At 48.1% G+C, this 20,278-nt stretch overlaps 1 pseudogene; it reads right to left on the reverse strand.

The window, feature by feature from the left end:
• The window catches only part of LOC136542745 (protein argonaute 12-like), a 249,583-nt pseudogene extending 229,545 nt beyond the window's left edge, over nucleotides 1-20,038 (reverse strand).
• Between the last annotated feature and the right edge of the window lie 240 nt (nucleotides 20,039-20,278).

Genomic DNA, 20,278 nt, shown 5'->3' on the forward strand with positions numbered 1-20,278 from the left:
CAAGCAAATGGCACCCTCTGGATGTGCTTTTTCTATCAACTTTGCAACTGGCATAATCCGAATCGGAATAGCCAACTAATTCAAATATAGCTCCTTTGGGATACCAAAGGCCAATGCTTGGTGTGTGTGCTTAAGATACCTAAGGATTCTTTTTACGACAATTAAATGAGTTTCCTTAGGATTAGCTTAAAATCTAGCACACATACACACACTAAACATGATGTCGGGCCTAGATGCGGTTAAATATAACAAGCTACCAATCATAGAGCGGTAGAGAGTTTGATCAACCGTGTTACCTCCCTCATCTAGGTCGAGATGTCCATTAGTTGGCATTGGTGTCTTGATTGGCTTACATTCATCCATTTTGACCTTTTGAGAAGATCTTTTGTATATTTCTCTTGAGAGATGAAGATCCCTTCTCTCATTTGCTTGACTTGAAAAAAAAGAATGAATGTAAGCTCTCCAATCATTGACATCTCGAACTCCTTAGACATCAATTCACCAAACTCTTTGCAAAAATCTTCATTTGATGATACAAAGATGATATCATCAACATATACTTGATAAATGAAGATATGTCCATCAAGCTTCTTGGTAAATAGTGTGGTGTCGACCTTCCCAATGGTGAAGCCCTTCTTAATGAGGAAGTCCCGAAGGCACTCATACCAAGCTCTTGGGGCTTGCTTAAGCCCATATAGCACCTTGGACAACCTATAAACATGATTAGGATATCTAGGGTCTTCAAACCCGGGAGGTTGGTCAACATAGACTAGTTCATTAATAAAGCCATTTAAAAAAGCACTTTTCACATCCATTTGATATAGTTTAATTTCATGATGTGATGCATATGCAAGGAGGATACGAATAGCTTCTAGTCTTGCAACCGGTGTAAAGGTCTCTCCAAAATCCAAACCTTCAACTTGAGAGAACCCCTTTGCAACTAGTCTTGCCTTGTTCCTCACGACAATGCCTTGATCATCTTGCTTGTTGCGGAACACCCACTTTGTTCCAATGACTCTTGCACCTTTTGGTCGCTCTTCAAGAGTCCAAACTTCATTGCGGGTGAAGTTGTTCAACTCTTCATGCATGACATTTATCCAATCCGAATCTTGAAGAGCTTCTTCTACCTTAGTAGGTTCAAAACAAGAGACAAAAGAGTGATGTGCAATAAATGAAGCAGGTTTTTGTGAGTGAGTCATTACACCCTTTGATGGACTCCCTATGATGAGATCTTGTGGATGATCTTGTAGTAGAGGTGTATTTCTTCTATTAACCACTTGAGGGGGAGGTTGTGGAGGATCAACATCTTGTGCTTATGTCACCATTTGTTCATGGGAGATATGAGTATCTTTATTTTCTACTCTCCCATCTTTATCACCATCTTGTGGCACATTTGATGAAGAAGGTGGATCAATCACTTGTACATCATCTTCATCATCTTTAGGCTTGATGTCTCCAACCGGAATGTTCTTCATAGCCTCCCTCAATGGTTCATCACCTACATCATCAAGATTCTCATGTGCTCCTTGGGAGCCGTTAGATTCATCAAATTCCACATCATATGTTTCTTCAACCAAGCCGGTGGTATGATTAAATACTCTATATGCTTTGGACTTTGATGAGTAACCAACAAGAAAACCAATATCACAATGCCTTTAAAACTTCCCTAGGTGTTGCCGCTTCTTGTAGATATAGCATTTGCAACCAAACACCCTAAAGAAGGAGATGTCTGACTTCTTCCCATTGAGCAATTCATAAGGTGTCTTGCCAAGAAACTTTTGAAGGAATAGGCGGTTGGATGCATAACATGCGGTGTTGATAGCTTCCGCCCATAGAGCTTCGGGGGTGTTGTACTCATCTAGCATTGTTCTTGCAAGAGTGATCAATATCCGATTCTTTCTCTCAACTACACCATTTTATTGAGGATTATATGTTGCAGAGACCTCATGCTTGATCCCAACTTCACAATAGGCTTCTATGTTTGTGTTGTCAAATTCTTTGCCGTTGTCACTTCTAATCTTCTTGAGCTTCACTTCAAGCTCATTTTGTGCTCTCTTAGCAAACTTCTTGAAGCATGATGCAACTTCGGATTTGTCATGAAGGAAGAATACCCATGCGTATCTTAAATAGTCATCAACAATCATAGGACAATAAAGATTTCCTCCCAAACTTTTGTATGTTGTTGGTCCAAATAAGTCCATGTGAAGGAGCTCTAGTACTCTTGTGGTTGACATGAAAGCTTTTATAGGATGAGTATTTGCAACTTGCTTGCTGGCTTGACATACACTACAAAGCTTGTCCTTCTCAAACTTCACATCCTTCAACCCTCTCACCAAATCATTCTTCATTAGCTTCTTGAGTGAGCTCATCCCAACATGAGCAAGTCTTCTATGCCATAGCCACCCAAGTGTTGTTTTGGTGAATAGGCAAGTCTTCAAATTTGCATCTTCAGAGGTGAAGTCCACTAGATATAGGTTGTTGTGTCTAAATCCTTTGAATATCACTTGATCATCATCTTTCTTGGATACAACCACTTCCTTCTTGGTAAATAGGCATTGAAAGCCAAGATCACACAATTGTCCAATGGATAGCAAGTTGAAGCTCAATGAAGCAACATATAGCACATTTGAGATTGAATGATCATTTGATATTACCACTTTACCCAATCCTTTGACCTTGCCCTTTGAATTATCTCTAAATGTGATTCTTTCTTGTCCATCTACTTCATCTAGTGAGGTGAATATATGAGGATCACCGGTCATATGTTGTGTGCAACCACTATCAATAACCCAATGACTTCCACTAGTCTTGTAGTTCACCTACACACAAGAGATCAAGCTTTAGGAACCCAAATTTGTTGAGGGCCCTTCACCTTCTCAACAAGTGACTTTGCAACCCAAATTTTCTTAGGCCTATTCTTGTTTGGAGGTCCTAAGAACATGACTTTCATCTTTCCACTAGAATCCTTTCTAAGTATGTAATGAGCATTAAAGGCAAAAGGTCTAGCATGCTTGGGCAAGGGTTGTGGTGGTGGAGTTTGGCACTCATGGGCAAAGTGACCTTCTTGTCCACACTCAAAACATCTCTTTGGCTTTGGCTTTGACTTGTGTTGTTGAGATTGAGCCTTCTTCCCTTGGTTTGCCAAGTACCCAATGCCACTTCTATCCATCTTCATGATGGTGTTCATAAGTAGCTCACTTTGAAGATGATTGCCTCTTGTGAACTTGCTCAAACTAATCTTGAGATGCTCTTTCTCCAACTTAAGCTTCTTGTTCTCTTCCTTGAGAGCATCATTGTTTTTCTCTTCCTTGAGCTTATTGTTCTCTTCTTTAAGCTTCTCATTCTCAAGGATCAAACCATCATCATGATCAAGAGTTTCTAGCACTATAGACTTGGTGGTTTTGAGCTCTTCATGATCTTTCTTGAGCTTTTCATTATCATTCTTGAGCTTGACAAACTCATCATAATCATCGGTCTCAACCACTTGCTTGCCCTTGCTACTAGAACTTTGCTCAATGCTCTCAATGATCAAATCATCACATGATGTAGCTATATCAATCTTAACAACATCATTAGTAGCATCATGTGGCTCATTGGATAAAAATTCTTGAGCAATAACAAGATTATCATGATTGATCTTTAGAGTTGTATATTCTTCTTTTAGCTTATTGTGGCTAGTGATGAGCTCATTATGTATCCTCTCAAGTTTATCATGTTTATCTTTAAGCCCTTTCTTAGAAGATTTGAGCTCCTTGAGTTTGGATGACATAGCATCATTTTCTTCTCTAAGCTCCACACTAGCCTTTTCCGCTATATCACATTTGGCTAAAAGAGAATCATTTTTAACTTCTAGCTTTTTATTCTTAGCTCTAGTCTTTATAATGATCTTAGTGTATTGTTTTAGCAATTTAGCAAGATCATCATAAGAACGTGATTCATATTCATCATCATCACTATCGCTATCATCATTGCTAGCATATTCATCACCACTACTATCATCATCATTGATACCTTGCGTTCACCCTTGGCCATAAGACATAGGTGTGTAGAGGATGATGGCGGTGGTGGCGGTGAAGATGATGAAGAGTCAATAATAATGGAGGCCACCTTCTCGTTGTCACTACCATCATCAGATGAGCCACTGGATGAATCAATGTCCGTGAGCCAATCACCGACGATGTATGCCTTCCCACTTTTCTTCTTCTTGTGGAAGTCCTTCTTGCCATCTCTCTTCTTGTATGGCTTGTTTTTCTTCTTCTCATCTTCTTCTTCATTACTTGAGTCATCTTTCTTGCCCTTGTACTTATTCTTGAACTTATCTTTCTTGGGCTTGGTGCATTAGTGTGCTAGATGACCAAGTTCTCCACAATTGTAGCAATCCATCTTGGAGATTGGCTTCCTTCTAGAGCTAGTGAAGAACTTCTTTTTCTTGCCATCAAACTTGATGCCACTCTTGTTAAGCTTCTTTAGCATCTTGGCAGTTCTTCTCACCATGAGAGCAAGACTTGCATCATCAACTTCATCATCACTTGAGCTCTCATACTCAAGTCTTGCTTTGCCCTTCTCTTGGCTAGCTTTGAATGCTAAGTCCTTGTCTTTCTTCTTGGTAGAGGATGAGCCATCTTGTGGCGTGATGTGCATATACATCTCATGAACATTGATCTTTCCCAAGATTTATGTTGGTATAGCGGTGGAAAGATCACCTTGATGAAGCACGATCACAATATGCCCATATTTGTCAATGGGGAGCACACTCAATATTTTTCTTACCACATCAAATGGTTGCATTTGAGTAAGTCCAAGCCCATTGACTTCCTCTACAAGAACATTCAAGTGTGAGTATATTTCATTAGCACTTTCTTTGGGAAGCATCTCAAATGAATTAAGCTTTTTCATAACAAGATGATATTGTTCCTCACTCTCACTCTTAGTTCCCTCATGGAGTGCACAAATGTCCGACCATAGTGCATGGGCGTCCTTGTGGTTCCTCACTCGGTTAAACACATCTTTGCAAAGGCCTCTAAAAATGGTGTTTCGAGCCTTTGCATTCCATTTCTCATAATTCACCTCATCGCCTTGTAGGTGTGTAGCATCCCGAGGTTTTGGGAAGCCTTGTGAGGTGGCTCTAAGTATTCCAACATATAGAGCTTCTAAGTATGCCTCCATGCGAATTTTCCAATATGGAAAATCATCCCCCTCAAAGATAGGAGGAGGTCCATCCTTATGAGACATATTTCTCTAGGTGGTTAAGCCTAAATACGTGAGCACAAGGCACTAATACCAATTGAAAGGATCAAGATGCTCAAGAGGGGGGGTGAATTGGGCTAATTCTAAAATTCTTTGCAATAATTAAACCCTACGTTTAGCCCAATTAACCCCTTGTGCCTAGAAAGTGTTTCTAATGATCTACCACACAAAAGTTTAGCAACCTATATTCCAATCTTACTCTAGCATGGCAATTCTATGAATATAAAGACAGGAATCTAACTGCTCAAAGTAAATGCTCAAAGTAAAGAGAGAAGAAGGAACGCGGCGATGTTTTGCCGAGGTATCGGAGAGTCGCCACTCTCCACTAGTCCTCGTTGGAGCACCCACGCAAGGGTGTAGCTCTCTACGGGTTGATTCTTTGACACTCTGTCACGGTGAATCACCCACAACCGCTCATAACTTGAGTTGGGTCATCCACAAGCTCCATCGGATGATCACCAAGCTCCCAATCACCACCAAGCCATCTAGGTGATGGCGATCACCAAGAGTAACAAGCACGAACTCTCACTTGACCACAACAAGCCTAATGAGAAGGGTGGATGCACACTTTGCTACTCTTGCTTTCACAAATGAGGTCTCACTCTTGGATTCTCAAATCTCAATCACCTCACTAGGACCTTGCTCTTCTTGGTACTCTCAAGGGTGTTTCTCAGCTATTGGAATGAGCAAAAGTGCCCCCTCACACGAATAGAGAAAGTATTTATAACCCCGGTTGAAAAACAAACTGTTATATGCCTCTACGGGGTGACCGGATGCTCCAGTCATGTTGACCGGACGCTCCGGTCAGTTCACCCCGACTCCTAGTGTTTAAGTTGTGACTGAACGCAGGACAGCGTCCGGTCAGCACTGATCGGACGCGTCCGATCAGGATTCTCTCTCTCTAGGACCTTACTGGAGTCGACCGGACGCTAGGACCCAGCATTCGGTCACTCACCTCTCAGTGTCCAGTCACTTCCAGATGACTTCACCTTGATCAAATGAACTGATCGGACTCTACGCCAGCATCCGGTCACATCGGAACGAGCGTCCGGTCAGCATTTGACTCTCCATTCACTTCTAACTCGTAATCATATGTGAATGAAGTTTGCTCCAATTGATCTAAGGGGTTTTAGGAGCTACCTAGTGCTAGTTTTAAAAAGTGTGCACCACACCTAACTCACAAGACTCACCTAGGTCAAGCTACCCGTCCATACCCCCCTTAATAGTACGGCCAAAGGAAAAACAAAGTCCTAAACTACTCAAAGTGTCTCTTCAATACCAAACGACACTTAGAACTAGTCCATCCTTAACCTTGTCATCCATCCTTTGAAAACCGAAATGATTTCCATCGTAGGGGCATGACAACCATGATTGCCCAATCAATTGCCATTACCAGGACCTAACTTAATTGCATCTGCAAAACACATGTTAGTCACAATAATCTTGTATTGTCATTAATCACCGAAACCCAACTAGGGGCCTAGATGCTTTCACGGACATCATCAGCGCATTCCTCTCTGGGACGACCTGCGAGTCCCTGATCCATAAGCTTGGCTGCCTAAAGCCCCGTACCACCCGCGACCTGCTTGACATCGCCACTAACCATGCCTTCGGCAAGGAGGCGATCAAAGCGGTCTTCAATGGAGGCTGGGACAAAGGTAAGGCCAAGTGCGCGGACCAAGATGAGGGCCCCTCCACATAGAGGGGCAAGAAGAACAAAAAGGATCGGCGCCGACCGAACAACACCGCGTTGGTCGCCGCAACTGACCGTACGGGCAAGCCGCCCCAACAGGGCCTGCCTGATCACTTCAACAAACTCATGGATAGCCCATGCACCAACCATGCCTACCCCATCAAACACCTCTACAGGGACTGCGAGCTCCTCAACGTTTCCTCCGATAGGCCGGTGGGCCAAAGGAAGGAGACGGCAAAGAGTCAGCAACCAAGAAAGGAGGTGTGACGGGCAAGGATGGAGATGGCTTCCCTGATCTCCGACAAGGTGCACTATAGGGAGGCATGCGCCATCGAGACAGCCGTCCCCTCCTTCCTCAGCTGGTTGGAATCTTCGATCACCTTCGATCAGAAGGACCATCCCTCCCATGTCATGAGACCGAGATGTTACCCACTCATTGTTGACCCCATCGTCCGTAAGAAGCGCCTCACCAAGGTGCTGATGGATGGAGGCAGCGGTCTCAACATCCTCTACATCGACACCCTTGACGCCATGTGCATCCCTCGGTTGGAACTCCGCCTAGCAGGCTCCCCTTCCATGGGGTAATCCTAGGAGCGTAGGCATACCCACTCGGGCATATCAACCTGCCCGTCACATTTGGCAACCATGCCAACTTCTGCTCGGAGGTCCTCACCTTCGAAGTGGTGGACTTCCTAGGGTCCTACCATGCCATCTTGGGGCGGCCATGCTACGCCAAATTCATGGCAATCCCCAACTACACCTACCTCAAGCTGAACATGCTGGGACCAAACGGCGTCATCACCATGAGCAGCGCCTTCTCGCACGCCTACACGTGCGACCGCGAGCATTTTGAGCTCGCCACCACGGTCATCAACTCATCCAAGCTAACGCGGCTCACGGAGTCATTGACCCCAGTAGTCCCAGACTGTAACAAACCAACCTCCTCAATGGCCTTCCGCCCGCCTAAGGAAACCAAGGCGGTAGGGATCGACCCCACTAACCCAACCAAGATAGTGCAGATCAGGACCCAGCTCCCGGCCAAATAGGAATGCGAGCTCGTCGATTTCCTACAAGGCAATCGTGATGTCTTCGCATGTAAGCCATCTAACATGCCGGGCAAACCGCGGAACATCACCGAGCATGCATTGTGCCTCATCCCGGGCTTGAAGCCCGCTAAGCAATGCCTACGCTGCTTCGATGATGAGAGACGAAGGGCCATAGGCGAAGAGATCGCCAAACTCCTGGCAGCCAGATTCATCAGAGAGGTTTTCCACTCTGACTGGCTTGCCAATCCCATTCTTGTCAAAAAGAAGACCGAGAAATGTGGATTCATCAGCCGGATTCTTCAGAGCATGTCCAAAGGATCATTTTCCTTTGCCGCGCATAGACCAGATAGTCGACTCCACCTCGGGTTGCGAGATCCTCTCCTTTCTGGATGCCTACTCGAGCTATCACTAGATCGTGATGAAAGAGTCTGATCAGCTCGCAACCTCGTTCATCACCCCATATGGTTCGTACTGCTATGTAACCATGCCATTTGGCCTGAAGAATGCTGGCGCCACCTACCAAAGGTGCATGTAGCAATGCTTCGCCGACCAAATCGACCCACACGATCATCCTGATCAAGCTGAGCGGCCAAAACCAACAATCGCCATCTATGTTGATGACATAGTGGTCAAAATAGCTCAAGCTTGTGACTTGATCGCAAACTTGGCTGCCACGTTCGCAAACCTCCAAAGGTTCAACATCAGACTGAATCCTGAGAAATGTGTTTTTGGGGTTCCAAAGGGAAAGCTGCTAGGGTACATTATGTTCGAGCATGACATCAAGGCCAACCCTAAAAAGATCATGACCATTTCCAACATGGGCCCCATACGCAATGTCAAGGGCATGCAAAGGCTCACCGTCTGTCTGGCCGCTCTGAGCCGATTCATCTCTTGGCTCGGTGAACAAGGGATGCCACTCTACAAGCTCCTCAAAAAGACGGACGCCTTCGTCTGGACTAAGGAAGCTCAATAGGCTCTAGAGAGCCTCAAAGCGCCCCTGACATTGGCCCCAATCCTCGTCGCTCCTAAACAAGGAGAACCCCTCCTCCTCTACATCGTGGCCAGCAATCATGTGGTAAGTGCTGCCCTGGTCATCGAAAGGGAGGAGCCGGGACACCACCTTAAGGTCCAGTGGCCCATATACTTCGTCGGGGAGGTACTCACTGACCCCAAGGTCTGGTACCCCCAAGTGCACAAGCTCCTAACGCCGTGCTGATGGCGACCTAGAAGCTCCTGCACTACTTCACCGACCATGAAGTCACGGTCATCACTTCATACCCACTCGGAGACATCGTCCGCAACCGTGATGCCGTGGGATGGATCTCCAAGTGGGCACTTGAACTCATGGGCCATGACATCAGGTATATCTCTTGTACCACCATTAAGTCTAAAGCTCTCGTGGATTTTGTTGCCAAATGGATGGAGGTCCAGCTACCGACCCTAGACGTCACCCACGAGTACTGGACAATGTACTTCGATGGGTCCGTCATGGCACCCGGATCAGGAGCTAGAGTGGTTCTGATCTCCCAGATGGGAGTAGGCTCCGCTACGCCATCCGCCTCCACTTTTAGCCTCAAACAATGCCACGGAGTATGAGGCCTTCATCAACGGACTATGCATCACCATTGAACTCGGTGCTACATGACTCTACGTTCGTGGCGACTCAAAGCTAGTCATCGATTAGGTCATGAACGAGTCCTCCTACAAAACCCCCCTCATGGCGGCATACTTCTAAGAGGTGCACAAGCTCGATGACAAATTCTAGGGAATCGAGCTGCATGACGTCCCTCAAAAGGACAACGATGCCGCCGATTTTCTCGCAAAATTGGCTGCCAGGCGGGATCCATCCCCGAGCGGGGTCTTCATCAATGATCTCCATGAACCATCTGCCGACACCCTGGAAGGTCTGATCCAGACACACCCCAATGCTAAGCCGGTGCCCGAGGGCTCTGAACCGACGCCAAGCCGATGCTTGGGGGCTCTGACCCTAGTGCCTCTATGATGATGTCACTGGCTGACATCGCCATATTGGCACTCGATCAAACCGACTGGTGAGCGTCGCTGCTCGCCTACCTCCTCGAGGAGGTACTTCCACTCGAAAGGACTGAAGCCCGATGGATCGCTCGACACGCCAAGACCTTCGTCGTGCTCGGTGATGAACTCTACAAATGGAGTCCATCGAGGGTGCTCATGAAGTGCATCCCCACCAACTAGGGAAAGCAGCTCCTCCTCGAGGTCCATGCCAGGATCTACGGACATCATGCGGCCCTGAGGTCACTGGTCAGAAAAGCCTTTTGCCAAGGTTTTTACTGGCCCACCACACTACGAGATGCGGAGGAGGTCGTCCGCAGGTGTGAGGGATGCCAATTCTATGCTCGTCAAACTCATCTACCATCACAGGAACTTCGAATCATCCCCATCACCTAGCCATTCGTGGTCTAGGGCCTCAACATGGTAGGACCCCTCAAAAAGGGCCCAGGCGACTTCACTCACCTACTTGTAGCAGTCGACAAGTTCACCAAGTGAATAGAGGCCAAACCCATCACCAACATCCGCTCGGAAGAGGCAGTCAAATTCTTCCTCGACATCATCTATCGGTTCAGCGTTCCTAACTGTATCATCACTGACCATGAGACTAACTTCACTGAAAAAAGATCCTAGACTTCAGTGATGAATACGGCATTAGGATCGACTGGGCCTCTATCGGACATCCACGTACTAACGATCAGGTCAAGCATGCCAAAGGAATGGTCCTCCAAGGACTTAAGCCACGCATCTTCGACCGACTCAATAAGTATGCAGTGCGATGGGTTGCAGAGGTCCCAGCGATCCTTTGGAGCCTGAGAACAGCCCCAAACCGATCCACAGGGTTCACACCCTTCTTCCTGGCCTACGGAGCTGAGGCAGTGTTGCCCTCTGACCTCGACCATGGCACCCTGAGAGTGAAGGCTTTCGACCGCAACCGAGCCATGGAGGCTCAGCAAGACGCAATCGACCAGCTCAAAGAGGCCTGTGAGATGACCATGATCTGCTCCGTTCGCTACTAGAAAACTCTCCATAGGTACCACGAAAGGAAGATCAGGGAGAGGATACTCGAAGTCGGTGATCTCGTACTCCAAAGGACCCAATCAACGAAGGAAAAACACAAACTCTCTCCACCATGGGAAGGACCCTATACGGTGACTGAAGTGATTCGACCGGGCACCTACCGACTGGAGGACAACAACGGCAATGTTCTCACCAACACTTGGAACATTGAACAGCTATGTTGTTTTCCCCTTAAATTTGGTCTTACCGCTTTTTAGTCAACACTTGCTTCTGTAAAGCACCCCAGCCCGAACACTTTCAGCCCGGGTCACTCGGGGGCTCAATGAGGGTACAATTCTAAATACTACCTCTCTTTTTTACTATCACATGGTAACAACTTTGTCCCCGAATGGAAGCGCATTCCATTCCTTTTATTGCCCTACGTGACTTTGTTCTTACTCCTAACTGAACGCACCCTGCCACGACCTACGATTACGAATAGCCAAGCCCCGCGGGCCATGCCCAGGTTCTTAAAAGCTGCAGCCTATGGAACTAATGGGCAGGTGCGAAAAAGAAAGGATAAAAACAAAAGCTATGCTAGGATAAAAACAAGGAACAGATAGTGGTTCTGTCACAAAAATAGAACTGATGTATTCATTAATACTAAAACTGTTCACATAGGGGCTCACCCATGAACTTAACTATTACATTTTCTAACTACTTCTACTCCAAATATTACTGTGGCCGCTCGACGACATCGGCTGACGCCAAAGGAGAAGCCATGCCCTGCCCGGTTCCGCTCCCTCGACTTTGGCAAGCGCAACGGGTACCTCAAGGGACCCGCCCGGTTCTGCTCCCTCGACTTCAACGAGCGCAACAGGTACCTCAAGGGCGTCGCACCCATAGATGCTTAGCAAAAGAACATGGAGATCCTGACCTTCTCATGCAGTCGAGGCAGCTCTTGGGCAGGGACGCAGCCACCAAGGTATGGCCACCATGGCTAGAGGATATCTCATCAAACTTTATGAACTAGCCAACCTGAGCAGTTGTAGGCGCAAAGCACTCCACCAGCATGGTCCTGGGCAACTTCCCCTCCGACAAAGCTCACCCGGTGAAAATCCACCGAAAAGAATCCACGCATGGCTCCATCCTAAAAAAGGCCTCACAAATGAATCTAGTGCGCCACCTCCTTTGGCGGAAGCCACCCCTCCTCAGGCAAAGACGTCCAGCACCACCTCAGACAACCTCCATCTCAACATTACACTCCAGATTCATAAAGGGATCTATGAGTTCTCCCCCTCGCTTAGTCTCTCTCTCACTTAGGAACCGCCACGACATACATGCACTGTTGGTGAGAAGGAAGAAGGAAAGGCAATGGTTGGAGAACAGGCAAAAGACTACGACGAGAAGTCCTCTCCCTTCCCCTATTTAAAAAGGAAACACGATAGCTAAAGAAGGGCAAATACTGACCGATTTAAAAAGGAAACACGATAGCTGAAGAAGGGCAAATACATGCACTATCCCCCTTCCCCCATTCAATGCGGATGTGAAACGGTGGGACGCATACTGACCGATGGAACGGTGCCTAGTCAGACGAGACATGGCCTAGGTATGGCCCACCACTACCGCACGCCGAGTGTAGGCACCAAAACGCCACCACTCACAGGCGGCCCTCCACCTTCCCAGGCTATACTTGAAAAAACCCAAACAATAGGATCTCCGCCAGGAGAGACCATCAGACTTCCTAAGTTGATCGAACAGCTCAGGAAAACACGGAGAGACAGGTAAGGAGCAAAGGGACGCCCCATGAAGGTCATGTCGGCTCTGTCACGAATGACGAGCACGGGTCTCGATCGGACATCTCCGATTGGAGCTCTTCAAACCCCGTCACTCGAGTCATCAAGGTAAACTTACCAACCCCCACTATTTCTTTATAATCATTCATACATCCATACACGCATTCATTCCATACGTCCGTGCCCCCCAGACGATTTGGGCCTTGAATCGCCCAGGGGCTCGAGAACTAAGGCATCGCACATGCGGCAAAATGCATCACAACTCTCCGTGTTGCGTCACAAATCAGCAGTTGCCTCATTCAAACATGAGCAACGACCGACCGGGGTTCGAAGGCCGACCCACAAATGGCTCGAGGTTGCCTCGCATCAAACAGAGCTAGGGGAGAAAACATAGATGAGCCTCGTGCGGCCCTCGCCCAGTCTGCCCCAAAGCAGATAGGGTCATCTCAACCTTCTCGTTCGCTCCTAAACCTCTACCAAACCCACAGAATCTCCATCGAAGGGGAGGCCAGCGGGCCACCCAGGTCGATCTCTAGAATGACCCAGGCATATGCCAGGTTGCAGGTAAAGGAGCAGTGGAAAGTCACAAAAGGGCTATGCCAACCCCATCACGAACGACGGACCCGGATTCCACTCGATCATACCCGTTAGCGAGCTCACCGAGCATGTCACTTGAGCCCGAGCGATCGAGGCAAGCGATAAAGCTCAACCCCTTTGGTTGTGAGAAACCAAGGATGGGGTAACGCACACAACTCAAACTGACCCCTACCAAAGCCCAACGGGGCTCGAGGGCTCAAGACACCCAAAACACCTAGGTCTATGACCCCGAACTCGCCCCATCCCTTGGCTACACCTCGACTACACACCAAACGCCTATGTTTGTGACCCTGAACTCGCCCCATCCCTCGACTATGCCTCGACTGCACACCAAACGCCTAGGTCTGTGACCCCAAACTCGCCCCATCCCTTGGTGAACTCACCCCATCCCTCGGCTATGCCTCGACTGCACACCAAATGTTTGGGTCTGTGACCCCAAACTCGCTCCATCCCTTAGCTATGCCTCGACTGCACACCAAACGCCTGGGTCTGCGACCCCGAACTCGCCCCATCCCTCAGCTACGCCTCGACTACACACCAAATGCCTGGGTCTGCGACCGTGAACTCACCCCATCCCTCGGCTATGCCTCGACTGCACACCAAATGCCTAGGTCTGCGACCGTGAATTTGCCCCATCCCTTGGCTACGCCTCGACTACACACCAAACGCCTGGGTCTACGACCCTGAACTTGCCCCATCCCTCGGCTACACCCCGACTGCACACCAAACGCCGGGGTCTGCGACCCCAAACTTGCCCCATCATGATCCATGACTCCCACGGCATGCACCGATGCCAGGTTCCACGAGCTCTGTCTCGTCTGATCCCTAAACTAACTGCCTCGATCCCACGGCGTGCATCGATGCCAGGATCCACGAGCTCTGTCTCGCCCGATCCCTAAAACTAACTAAATCGGCTACGCAACGACGCCTTGGTTGATGACTCCGTCTCGACTAAAAAACACACACACACGCCCGCTGACAAAACCCCAGTCGATCTTGCTCAAATCACTCAGGGGCTCGGGGGCTACACCCATGGGTGCGCTCACGCGCCCCACTGATGAAACAAAACCTCCCCCACTGGCAACATGAAACCCCCCTAAACAATTATGCCTAAATCGCCCGGGGGCTCGGGGGCTACACCCGTGGATGCGCTCGCGCGCACCGGCCGTCAAGATAAAAATCCCCAGACAATTCTACCTGAATCGCCCGGGGGCTCAGGGGCTCCTGTCGGGTTCATAAACCCGGGGTCTCTCATGGACCGACTTCCCAACAAAGGCTCGGCCCAGCAGGCAACATTGCAAACAACGCACAACTCATGGGCCGGCCCAAGTACCTAAATGACAGGCCAGAAGGGCGATCCAATCACCGACCGGAAGGCCTGGCTGAGGAGGAACGACGCCCATTTCTGACTCCGACCCACCTCTTCGACCGGAGCGCTCGCTTCGGTCTCCAACCCACCTCCGGACGGCCTCTTCGACCGAAAGGCCTGGCCAAAACACTACTTCCAACTCCGACCCGCATCTCCGACCCGAGATACACCAAACCCATGCTCACTGCTCTTCTTCGACTGGCGCGATCCGAGCCGACTAGGACCAACCGACCAGGGACGCCCGCTTGGTAAGGACCAGAAAACAGACGGAGAAAGTAAGGCAGGGCGCACAAGTCAAGCCGAAATATCGGGGACCGTGCCCAGTACACCTGTAGAAACAGTACTCTGCGACCTCCCTGGCGCGACAGAATCCAAGCAGTATTGTAGGCGCCGACATTTTCGCCTACAGTATTGTGGGCGTCATTAACTCCCATACTGTAAGGCTCTCCCACATGCCTCTGGCCATCGATAGTGTTGTGGGCGCCAGCATTTACCATACCAGGCGAACATGGTAAAACCCCTTGCATGCCTCAAGGTATCAATAGTGTGGTAGGCGCCGACGTCTGCCATACCCGAAGAAGACAACACAACCTCCCACGTGCATCTGACATTCAATAGTATTATGGGCGCCTACCATCGTCCTGTACCCGCCGGCGTGGGCAACAAGGCTTAGTAGCATATGTGCTTCCTCCCTCTCGCTTGTAAAGCCATCACCTTCATCTATAAAAAGGGATGCACTCTCTTCCAACAGGTAGATTCATTCGATCGATCAAGTTCACTAGTCCACAACAACAGAACCTCCAGGTTTAAACCACGAGTACACGCTCGAACACTTAGCGCATAGCAGGGCTCCCGTCACTCTCGGCTCCTCGGACCAGAGTCCGACCGGACCTCCTGTACCCCCATATTTCTCCTTCTCGTTTGTAACCCACTACAAACTTCGAGCACCTGGACTCAGGAATAAAGTCACCGACCGACTCAAACTAGACATAGGGCACGTTGCCTGAACTAGTATAAACCCTGTGTCATTGAGTGCTAGGCCACCTCCGATCACAACGTACGATAAAATTATAAATATTTACATGTTGATCACTTTCTGTACCGACACTACCATATTTGATGGTGTGAGAAGTGCCATCTAGAGGTAGACTTACCATGCCAATGTTATTGCACATGCCGACAAGATGCTCGCAAAACATCCCAATATCATTTGGATGCATACAAGAGGCGAAAGTTATACATGCCCAACATTTGATAGATCCTCCATTAACCATTCTCTGAAAATGTCACCAAATATTCCAAGATAAGATACATATATATAGATTACTAATACTAATAGATCCATTGCAGTTATACATAATTATTTCATTTGTTGACATAATTAGGGACTAGACAAGTTTTACCAACCAAATAATCAACTAAACCGAGTAACATGAATGATAAGACAAAATTATGTGAAGGAAAGACATGGAGATTAGAACAACAAGACATGATACCTTGTTAATCATGTTCCATTGTCCGATGGAAGGGTTGCAAACCTTCTCTTTTCCAGAGTCATGGTATTTAAGCTAAAAAATATTGGTTGATTGTTAGTAGATGGCAACTAGAAAAAAGATGTTCTTTCATACTCAAAAATAAGAAACACATTTACCCTTGGAGCTGGGAGCACTCGAGCATCAACCAACGTAAGTTGGTTCATCACCTTAAGGCCAAATTCTTTTGCATAAGAGTCGTCAGAGTTGTTCTTATGGAATACCTGAGAATGGACGCAACGGATTCACTTTAAAAAACGTGAATAAAAGAAACACCCAAAAGATACAAACTACAAAGTGAAGTCACAAATAGGCTTAGTGACGATATTCACCTCCAAAGTTCTACCCTCCCTCTCTGATGGTCGCTCACAGGCCAACTTCAGGATATTCCTGACTTGATTCTCATTCAGCTTACTTGAGTAGCGTTGTCCCTCAACTATGCTGCAAACCTGCATATAAGTATGAACGTTATAATAACATGTGAATAGATCGGTATATCTAGGAGGTTGATAAATATATTCATGGAAATAGTTGTCGTAAAAGTGTTAGAGTAATCGAATTGGCAAAGAAAAAAGCATAAATTGCAACCTCTATAGGTAAATACATCTGCTTGCTAGCACTGCCAGCTTGAAGGCATGGCCAGTGAGTGTATTTCAAGGAGTAGTTATATTGTCGTTTGAAGTACTGCACAACTGATATCCTTGTGCCATTTTGATCAAACCTGTATACACAAAAAGAAATATTTAAGGATATGATGTGATTGCATAAATGGAATGCAATAAGATATAGTAGAATAGATACGTCAAATCATTTAATGGAGCTGAGGTTAGCCCCGTAATCCTGTAGCGCATGGATATATCATGCCTATGCTTGGTTGCGACCCGGACCCCTTTAAGTGCTTTCTTCAGCTGTGATGCAAAAAAAAACACGTCGTGATACATGGTGAAATAATCATACAGACAATTAAATTAGGGTATTGTAAGATAAAGGCTATATGGTCCATACTTTTATGCGATCATGATCAGACAAACGCCTTGAAGTATCATGGAGGTTCAGATACTCCACTGCGAAGTCAATAACAGGTTGAGCCTTGAAAAATGACGTTGCAGAAACATCTGAGAGAAGAAATATAAATTTCATCAAAATCAAAAGTAAAGGTTTTCAACAACAAAAACTTCATATCTTTAATAACACAATTATCAACATGGAGCTCATCAGATTGAAGAAGATGTGTTATAACTCAAAATACAAAATAAAACCATACTGTTATAGTAGGCAGGAAAAAGGAAAAACTATGCTATAAATTATGGCTGCTACATATGTACTTATATCTGATCACATTGTTGATTACTTGATTTTTTCAGAATTTATATTTTAAAGTGTATAAAATATTTTGCATGGTTGGTGAAGGGTATCAAAATTTTAGTTGAGTTAGTAGTTAAATCCAAATGGCTCAACTAAACTAGCTACACTTTGGAGTTCATATACTTTGTTGTGATTATGCACCAAGCTCTTATCTTAGTGTATTTGTACAGTACGAAGACTAACATTTAGCATGATAACAAAAACTAGCCTGTGCAGCCCTAGCTATTAATAATAAAGGTATAGAAGGGACTTATTCAAATATGAGAATAATGGATTCTTTCTAATTCAGAAGCATGTGTTTTGAAAACAATTCATGGCAAAGCGACAGGTCGATGTAAAAGTTACAATACCATCATGTATATACACAAAGGAAACAATAAGTCAGCAGCAAGCAATTCAAGGCAGAAAGCATTAGGTACAAGCTCACAACTCTACCTATATTAAGGGACAACCCCATCTGTGTAGGGCGTAGGCTCTGGTAGTAACCCCTCCAGCATTCCACACCATTTCCTAGATTCCCACCATTTCCAAATGCTTGTGGTGAGAAAAACGATTTTGAGATCGATGTATACCTGCCACCGGAATTGAAGTAAAGAATTAAAACCACTTCATAATTCATAAGTCAATGATAAATATGAAATGCTTGTGCCTGAAGTGCATGGATGCATTACCTAGCAGTTGGGAATTCTCTCAAAGCAATATCCAGAGCCTGGATAGTGTTTTGTGGCAGATCCCGATTCCTGCCTGCCAAGAACATTTTAAGGCTGTACATATCAATTTTTGCAGCTGGCCTGTACTCTTTCTCGCTGCAAGTCGTCATCAAACGATTAATTAGCACACATAAACATATATTCAAGAATAATGCATAGAACATGCTTTTGGATGGTAAGGGATTCAAACACACCCCTGGCTTGCTCTCTCAGGGTTTGTTAGGTTGAGCACAAACTCTTTGGATTTGAATGGCAGCGGACCTGCCGTGAACAGGCTTTTTCTTCCATCATAATTAAACAGGAAGCCGCCCGTCCAAGTGTTGCTTGTGCAAGCTAACGAGCTCGTTGATGATCCATCTATTTCTTGCCCGTGACACCGATTCTGGTGCGATCGCCACCTGATGAAATGAAGACATAAATATACCGATTGAACTTGTTGTTAGAGATGCAAATTTAGATGAAAACTGTGGTTTTCTCGAAACATGTAGGGTTTTGTTGGATTACTATTTGCAAGGCGCTGAAGCAAAGAATAGCAACTAGACACAGATAGGGGTCATGTATACGTACATCGTAGTGGTAGATATCCGTGTCAGCGAGCTGGACATGGACATGATTGGCGCGCACCCGGCACCTCCGCCCAACGGTTCCGTACCCCGGCCGCGCGGGGAACACCATCGCCTTGCTCGAAGCCGGAGGCAGCCTGCAGGCGCCGAAAGCGCCACTTGACCGGCCGGCGCCTTCCCTTGCATCTGCGGTCCCGATGCCGGCGCGACCTGACCCGGCGGCCTCACTTGCATGGCCGGTCGCCCTGGCACAGGGCCCTGAACCGGCGCCGGTGCTGGGAGCGAGGTTGGGCTCGCTGCCAGTGCGACCTGACCCGGCGGCCTCACTTGCATCAGCGGTCGCCCGGGCGTAGGGCCCTGAACCGGCGCCGACGCTGGGAGCGACGACGATGGGCGCACTGCCGATGCGACCTGACCCAGCGGCCTCACTTGCATGGCCGGTCTCCCGGGCACAGGGCCCTGAACCGGCGCTGGGAGCGACGATGCGCGCACTGCCGGTGCGACCTGACCCGGCGGCTTCCCTTGAAGGGCCGGTCGCCCGGGCGTAGTGCCCTGAACCGGCGCCAGCGCTGGAAACGACGATGTGCTCGCTGCCGGTGCGACATGACCCGGCAGCTTCCCATGTTGCATGGCCGGTCGCACCGCAGGTGCCTGAAATGACGCCGGAGACTGCGCTGGGAACGACAACGGGCTACAGATGCCAACTGACATCCCTTGCATTGCCGGTCTCGGCGCCGGTGCTTGTGAGGACGACAAGCCCTGGCGCGGCCCCGCCTGCGCCTCGGCCACCACCACCTTCCTCTCCACCTGTCGCCTCATCGCCTCAACCTCCGCCGGGGTCGGCGCCGAGGAGGGCACCGGCACCGGCGCTGTCACCTGCTGACCGCGCCCCTGCTGAGGTACTCCGGAGTAGCCTCCACGCCCGGGCCAGGCCGCCGGATGCGGGGACTGGGGCTGGCCATGGCCCGGCCGCCGGATGCGGGGACTGGGGCCTCCCTCGGCCACCACCACCGGCGCCGCTCCCGCTTCCACGGCCTCCTCCTTGTTCGCCCCGACCTCCGCGCCGGCCCCCTCCGCCGCCGCGCGTGGACATAGCGGAAAACCCTAGAGCACGCAGAGCACAACCCACCGAGGCAAAAAGAGGCTGTTCTGTGAGACGACGAAGACGTGGTTCGTGGTCGCTTCAGTTTCGCATAATAAAAGGCTGCGGTGCGGATGGAAAGAGAACGAAGACAAAGCGATTTCCAAGCGGCACGGCACGGCACGGGGTATGATGCCACGCCGTATTTCTGACACATGGACCCCGCTAGTGGTCGACCCCACACGTCGGTGA

The sequence above is a fragment of the Miscanthus floridulus genome, chromosome 1, assembly GCF_019320115.1.
Source record: "Miscanthus floridulus cultivar M001 chromosome 1, ASM1932011v1, whole genome shotgun sequence".
Classification (NCBI taxonomy): domain Eukaryota; kingdom Viridiplantae; phylum Streptophyta; class Magnoliopsida; order Poales; family Poaceae; genus Miscanthus; species Miscanthus floridulus.